We start from the raw sequence: 7,909 nt of genomic DNA on the forward strand, positions 1-7,909 counted from the left end.
GTCCCTGAACAAGGGGGGGGGGTGGAATCAAAGTAACAGTCAGTATCTGGTGTGGCCACGAACTGCATTAAGTACTGCAGTGCATCTCCTCCTCATGGACTGCGCCAGATTTGCCCGTTCTTGCTGGGAGATGTGCTCAATGGGATTGAGATCTGGGCTCTTCGCTGGCCATGGCAGAGCACTGATATTCCTGTCTTGCAGGAAATCATGCACAGAATGAGCAGTATGGCTGGTGGCATTGTCATGCTGGAGGGTAATGTCAGGATGAGCCTGCAGGAAGGGTGCCACATGAGGGAGGAGGATGTCTTCCCTGTAATGCACAGCATTGAGATTGCCTGCAATGACAACAAGCTCAGTCCGATGATGCTGGGACACACTGCCCCAGACCATGACAGACCCTCCACCTCCAAATCGATCACACTCCAGAGTACAGACCTCGGTGTAATGCTCATTCCTTTGACGATAAACGCCTTACAACAGGCCTACAAGCCCTCAGTCCAGCCTCACTCAGCCTATTGCAGACAGTCTGAGCACTGATGCAGGGATTGTGCATTCCTGGTGTAACTCGGGCATTTGTTGTTGCCATCCTGTACCTGTCCCACAGGTGTGATGTTTGGATGTACCGATCCTGTGCAGGTGTTGTTACACGTGGTCTGCTACTGCGAGGACGATTAGCTGTCCATCCTGTCTCCCTGTAGCGTTGTCTTAGGCGTCTCATAGTACGAACATTGAAATGTATTGCCCTGGCCACATCTGCATTCCTCATGCCTCCTTGCAACATGCCTAAGGCACTTTGACACAGATGAGCAGGGACCCTGGGCATCTTTCTTTTGCTGTTTTTCAGAGTCAGTAGAAAGGCCTCTTTAGTGTCCTAAGTTTTCATAACAGTGACCTTAATTGCCTACCATCTGTAAGCTGTTAGTGTCTTATCGACCATCCCACACCGTCCCACAGCATGTTCATTAATTGTTTGTGGTTCATTGAACAAGCATGGGAAACAGTGTTTAAACCCTTTGCAATGAAGATCTGTGAAGTTATTTGGATTTTTAATAATTCTCTTTGAAAGACAGGGTGCTGAGTTTAGATGCTAAATTGTAAACACACACAATCTATTCACTCTCTGTGTTTGCTGAGCTGCATCTTCAATTCCAGCTTTGTTTTTTCAAGAGATGGCTAATTGAGCTGACGTTACCAAAAGTAGCTAACTTCATGTTAGTTAGCTAGCAAAGAATAATAAGAATAATAATAAAACATTTTTTTTTTTAGTTAGCTAGCTATCTTTATAAGTAATTTTTAGCATATTTGGACAGTACTTGATTAGACATTAATTGGTTCGTTAGTGATACTTTGTCGGGTGGTGAACAGAGCTCCAGCAGTTGGATTCAGTGTCCAGATAGCAAATCAATAACTGTACTGTCAAAACTCTGCTCATAAAATGTGCTAGGTTGCTAATGAAGCAGCACTGCTAGCAACAGTAGACTGGGTAGTTCCTCACATTAGTTAGTTAGCTTAACGTTATCTGTCAGGGTAGTTTGAGTCAAAATATTGAAATAGTAATAATAATAGCAAGCTAACAAAGTTTATCTCCAATTCTCTTTCCCATCTATGCGGCTCACTTCCTCAGAGAATGAACAGTCACCTGCCTGTGCCCAATTTTTTTGTTGTTGTTGTGAGGAATCTGTTATGTTCTGTTAATTACTGATGTCCCCTTTTAATTACTGATGACCCTTGGTCATGCGCAGTGTTGTTCTATGTTATTCTGGTAATAACTCGTTAATGTGAAGCTCCAGTTCAATTGCTTGTATTCAGAGTCTTTCTTATTATATAAATAAGTACTAAGTGTTAAGACACTACAATGGCGACGAGGATGATTACCTGCAGTGTACAGATGGAGCTCGTAGGAAGAGAGGAAGATTTTGACCCTGTAGCACAACAGCTAGCAAGCAGTGAAGACGAGGGGACAGCTGACGAGAACGAGGCGGCAGATCAAAGACCCGTGGAGCCGGAGGTAAAGAGAATGGCTAGCATCGGGAAAATAGATGTGTTTGATGACGCGCAAGAAAACTGGGCAAGTTACATTGAACGACTGGAACAGTAATTCATTGCAAACGACATTGCTGATAACAAAAGAGTACCAGCGTTGTTGAGTTTAATTGGCCCAAAAACGTACAGTTTTCTAAGAGATCTGACTGCCCCTCTGAAGGCCTCAAATAAAACATTCACAGAGATTGTGGAGATATTGCAAAATCACCTATCACCTAAACCACTTCTCATCGCGGAACGTTTTCGTTTCCACAAGAGAGATCAGAATGAGTGGGAGGGTGTTAGTACATATGTAGCAGAGTTGATGAAACTGTCTGAACTTTGCCAGTTTGGAGAGAACCTAAATTACACATTAAGGGATAGATTTGTTTGTGGACTGAAACATGAACACATTCAAAAACGTTTGCTCACAGAATCAGAGCTCACGTTTGCAAAGGCGGTTGAAATTGCTGTGGCTATGGAAATCGCGACTAAAGATGCATTTGAGTTGCAAAGTAAAAGAAGTACTGACCTGTCAAAAATTTCCCTGCACAAGTTTTCACGCAGCCAACAGCGCTCCCGTGTGGCCGAAAAATGCAACAGGTGTGACAGAGATGGTCACAGAGCAGAGGACTGCCGTTTCAAAGACGAAATGTGTCACAAATGCAGTAGAAGGGGGCACATTCACGGAGCATGCAAAGCAAAATTCAGTCACAAAAGGGAAACTGAGAAAATTAAAGGGTCTGTGAATGCACTAGCAGAGAACAGTGGCAGTGATTCAGATGAACGATGAATTGGTACAATGGAGTTAAACACAGTGACTTCTCCCAGCAGTAGCATAATATGGGTGACACCAGATATCGAAGACAAACCCCTCAAAATGGAGCTGGACAGGATCTGCAGTGTCTATAATTTCCACTACCGTCTACAATGAGCACTTCAAGGCTATCAAGCTGAAGAACACAAATGTGACCTACTCGGGAGAGAGATTGAGCCCAATGGGGGCGTTGCAGGTCAGAGTGCATTATGGGGGGCAAACACAGCAGTTACAGCTGTATGAGGTGCCTAGAACTGGCCCCCCATTATTTGGCAGGGAATGGCTTTCAAAAATAAAGCTGAACTGGTGTGACTTGAAAATGCTCCACACGTTCCAATCCAAAGAGAAAGGCACAGACCAAACACTGGAACAATTGCGGAAGAAATACAACACAGTTTTCAGTGATCAGATGGGAACAGTAAAAGGCTTCACAGCAAAACTTGTACTAAGAGATGACGCAACCCCAAAATTCTGCAAAGCCAGATCTGTTCCATACTCCCTGAGACCAAAGGTGGAAGCGGAAATCGATCGCTTGCAGGATACAGGGATCCTGACGAAAGTGGACAGAAGTGAATGGGCCACGTGCATGTGGACCAATACCCCCTACCACGTCTGGATGACATCTTTGCTGCACTAGCTGGTGGGAAACACTTCTGTAAAATCGATCTGAAACTGGCTTACCTGCAGCTACCGGTTGAAGAGAGCTCCAAACAGTACCTGACAATAAACACACACAAAGGTCTATACAGGTATAACTGCCTGGTTTTTGGCATTGCATCAGCCCCAGCCATTTGGCAACGAACTATTGCCCAGATTTTGCAAGGAATCCCAGGAACCCAGTGTATCCTGGATGACATGATCATAACAGGACGCACCCGACAAAGAGCCCCTGGCTAACCTGGAAGAGGTCCTGAAAAGACTGAAAGAGTATGGTCTACAGGCAACCTTACAGACGTGTGAGTTCTTCAAAGACAAGATTGTCTTCTGTGGATATGAGATTGACTGCAATGGATTGCACAAAACACAGGACAAAATCGAGGCAGTGGTACAGGCACCACGACCACAAAATATCACAGAAGTGAGATCTTTCACGGGACTGATCAATTACTACAGAAGATTCCTCCCAAACCTTTCAGCAGTACTCCAGCCTCTAAATCAGCTCCTGGAAAAGAATAGGACATGGCGGTGGACAGAGCAGTGTGAAAATGCATTTCTGGAGGCAAAACGGCTCATAACATCTGAACAGGTCCTGATGCATTACGACCCTGAAATGCCAGTGAAGTTGGCTTGTGATGCGTCCCCTTATGGCTTAGGGGCAGTCCTTTCACACACACTGAAAGATGGGTCAGAGAGGCCAGTTGCATTTGCGTCACGAACATTGAATGATGCAGAGAAAAACTACTCACAAATCGACAAAGAAGCACTGGCACTAGTGTGGGGCGTCAAGAAATTCCACGCATACCTATATGGCAAGCGTTTCACACTGGTTACAGATCACCAGCCGTTGCTTTCCATTTTCAGTCCAAAGAAAGGCATTCCGGCAATGACAGCAGCCAGGTTACAGCGATATGCCCTGTTCCTTGCCAGTCAATGACAGCAGCCAGGTTACAGCGATACGCCCTGTTCCTTGCCAGTCAATGACAGCAGCCAGGTTACAGCGATATGCCCTGTTCCTTGCCAGTCAATGACAGCAGCCAGGTTACAGCGATATGCCCTGTTCCTTGCCAGTCAATGACAGCAGCCAGGTTACAGCGATATGCCCTGTTCCTTGTCAGTCAATGACAGCAGCCAGGTTACAGCGATATGCCCTGTTCCTTGCCAGTCAATGACAGCAGCCAGGTTACAGCGATATGCCCTGTTCCTTGCCAGTCAATGACAGCAGCCAGGTTACAGCGATATGCCCTGTTCCTTGCCAGTCAATGACAGCAGCCAGGTTACAGCGATATGCCCTGTTCCTTGCCAGTCAATGACAGCAGCCAGGTTACAGCGATATGACCTGTTCCTTGCCAGTCAATGACAGCAGCCAGGTTACAGCGATATGCCCTGTTCCTTGCCAGTCAATGACAGCAGCCAGGTTACAGCGATATGCCCTGTTCCTTGCCAGTCAATGACAGCAGCCAGGTTACAGCGATATGCCCTGTTCCTTGCCAGTCAATGACAGCAGCCAGGTTACAGCGATATGCCCTGTTCCTTGTCAGTCAATGACAGCAGCCAGGTTACAGCGATATGCCCTGTTCCTTGTCAGTCAATGACAGCAGCCAGGTTACAGCGATATGCCCTGTTCCTTGCCAGTCAATGACAGCAGCCAGGTTACAGCGATACGCCCTGTTCCTTGCCAGTCAATGACAGCAGCCAGGTTACAGCGATACGCCCTGTTCCTTGCCAGTCAATGACAGCAGCCAGGTTACAGCGATACGCCCTGTTCCTTGCCAGTCATATGTATGACATTGAGTTTAAGCCGTCATCCCTCCACACAAATGCAGATGGATTATCCAGACTGCCGTGTACAAGAGAAAGACAAAGGAGGGTGGATGCAGTGGACATGTTCCATACCGCTCAGCTTGAGGCACTACCGGTCACAAGCACAGTTATCAAACAGGAGACAAGGAAAGATGTGACCTTGTCAGAAGTGTACACCTACACCATGTCAGGATGGCCAGCTACTGGCATAAAGGAGCTGACTCCATATTTCCAGCGGAGAAATGAAATTACAACGTACCAAGGATGTTTGATGTGGGGAATGAGAGTCATGATACCCCAGAAATGCCAACATCTAGTCTTGCAGCAACTACATGAAAGTCATGTTGGAATTGTCAAAATGAAGAATGCTCGCAAGGAGCCACTTCTGGTGGCCAGGTCTGTATCAACAGATAGAAAACATGGAGAAGAACTGTAGCGGATGTTTGGAAACCCTTCACATGCCTGCTCCTGTCCCAGTCCACCCATGGGAATGGCCCGCAGAGCCATGGCAGAGAATTCATGTGGACTACGCTGGTCCCTTTGAAAAGCACATGTTTCTGGTTATAGTTGATGCCCATTCCAAATGGCCAGAGATGTTTTGCACTGACTCCTCCTCCTCAGCTCAGACGATAGAGTGTCTCAGAACAACGTTTGCACGCTTCGGTTTGCCGCTGCAGCTGGTAAGTGACAACGCGCAAGCTTTTGTAAGTGACGAGTTTACAAGATTCATGTCAGTAAATGGAATCAAACACTCAACCTCAGCTCCGTACCACCCTGCCATCAATGGGCTGGCAGAACGCTTTGTGCAAACCCTAAAGCAAGGACTCCGTGCAGCAAAACGAGACGAAGGGACTTTGCAAACAAAACTGGCCAAGTCCCTGGCCTCCTACCGAAACACCCCAGAAACACCCCAAATGCCACGACAAATGAAAGCCCAGCCGCACTGATGTTCAGGAGGCCTCTCCGCACACAGCTGGACATCATGAAGCCAAACAGGCGTAATGAAGTGCTGAACAAACAAGCCAAGATGCTCTCCGGTGGCCGGGAGCGCCATCTCCAAACAGGACAGGAGGTGATGGTGCGAGATTACAGAAGAGGAGGGAAATGGACAAGAGGGACCGTACATACACAAACGGGACCCAGAACTTACCAGGTTCAAGTGAGCCCAGACATAATGTGGCGGAGTCACATTAACCAAATGCATTCCATTCAAAAGAGCACAACAATCGAGAGAGAACAGGTACAGAGAGCTCCTGAGAGTGACACACAGGGAACTGTAGAGGACGGTGGGGCAGTAAAGAGACCCCAGGCAAAAAGAAGGGAACGTGTTGATGAAGGTGCTGCTATAGCAGAAGCTATAATGGAACAAGCACACACTGAGGATGTTCAGGAGCCTCCAGACAATCCGAGGCGCCATCCAGAACGAAGGCACCGTCCACCAGACAGACTAGACTTATAAACAAACAAACAAAAACTAACTGTTCAAGTTCAAATTAAAAGATGCAAAATAACTGCAACAAGTTCTGGGAAATGTTTCAGTTGTGGTTTGGTAAAAGTAACTCTGATTGTATAAGAGAAGGAATGTTATTGTTCTGTTAATTACTGATGTCCCCTTTAAGGATGGAGCACCCTTGGTCATGCGCAGTGTTGTTCTATGTTATTCTGGTACTAACTCGTTTGAGTAAATGTGAAGCTCCAGTTCAATTGCTTGTATTCAGAGTCTTTCTTATGATATAAATAAGTACTAAGTGTTAAGACACTACAGAATCAAAAATGACTTTAGAAAACTACTTTGACGCCGCCTCCTAAAGAAAGTACCACAGTACACAGAAAGGCTGGATATAGGCAGCACTACAAAGACAGGGCAGGCCAGGGCTCATGTTTGGAGTATTCATTGCAGTGTGTAATGCAGTGTAGCCTCGCTTGTTTTACACCATCCCGAAAGGGCAAAAGACTCTGGCCTGAGACAAAATCATTCAGGGCTGAAGTCCCGAAAGCCCGGGTCTGGTCATGTCAATGGGTAGCACATCTGGTGAACAGGTCAATGTTCAATAGCCACAGGCAAAACAGCAGAAACTGGATCAGCAGCACGACCAGGTAGACTGGGGACAGCCAGGAATCATCAGGCCAGATAGTCCTTAGGCATGGTCCTAGTTCTCAGGTCCCCAGAGGGAAGAGAGAGCGAGAGGAGAATTAGAGGGAACATACTTAAGTTCACAAAGGACACCAGATAAGACAGGAGAATTTCACCAGATAGGACAGACTGACCCTAGCCCCCCAGCACATGCACTATTTCATCATAGATACAATGTAAAAAATTAGTTGTTGAATATATTTAAAATATTATAGGCAACAAAATTACACATAATATTACTGAGTAGATACTGTATTTCCCTTTGTTTTTGTGAGTAGATAAGCTTGAGTAAGTTGTTTGGATGGGGTCAAATAAATTGAGTAAAGTAAATTGAGTAAAATAAAAATTGTATATTAAGTTGATTGAACTCAAATAGATCCATGAAATTGTGTTATTGTAACTGAATGATTAATCCTATTATATACTTATTGTTACATGATATATTGATCTAGACCAACTCAGAAAGGTTATCATTT

General features: G+C 45.7%; 1 pseudogene; it reads left to right on the forward strand.

Annotated features, from left to right (window-relative positions):
- The first annotated feature begins 1,855 nt into the window (after positions 1-1,855).
- Positions 1,856-6,246, forward strand: LOC135565103 (uncharacterized protein K02A2.6-like; annotated as a pseudogene).
- Positions 6,247-7,909: the final 1,663 nt, after the last annotated feature.

This window comes from Oncorhynchus nerka, linkage group LG27, assembly GCF_034236695.1.
Source record: "Oncorhynchus nerka isolate Pitt River linkage group LG27, Oner_Uvic_2.0, whole genome shotgun sequence".
NCBI classification, from domain to species: Eukaryota; Metazoa; Chordata; class Actinopteri; order Salmoniformes; family Salmonidae; genus Oncorhynchus; species Oncorhynchus nerka.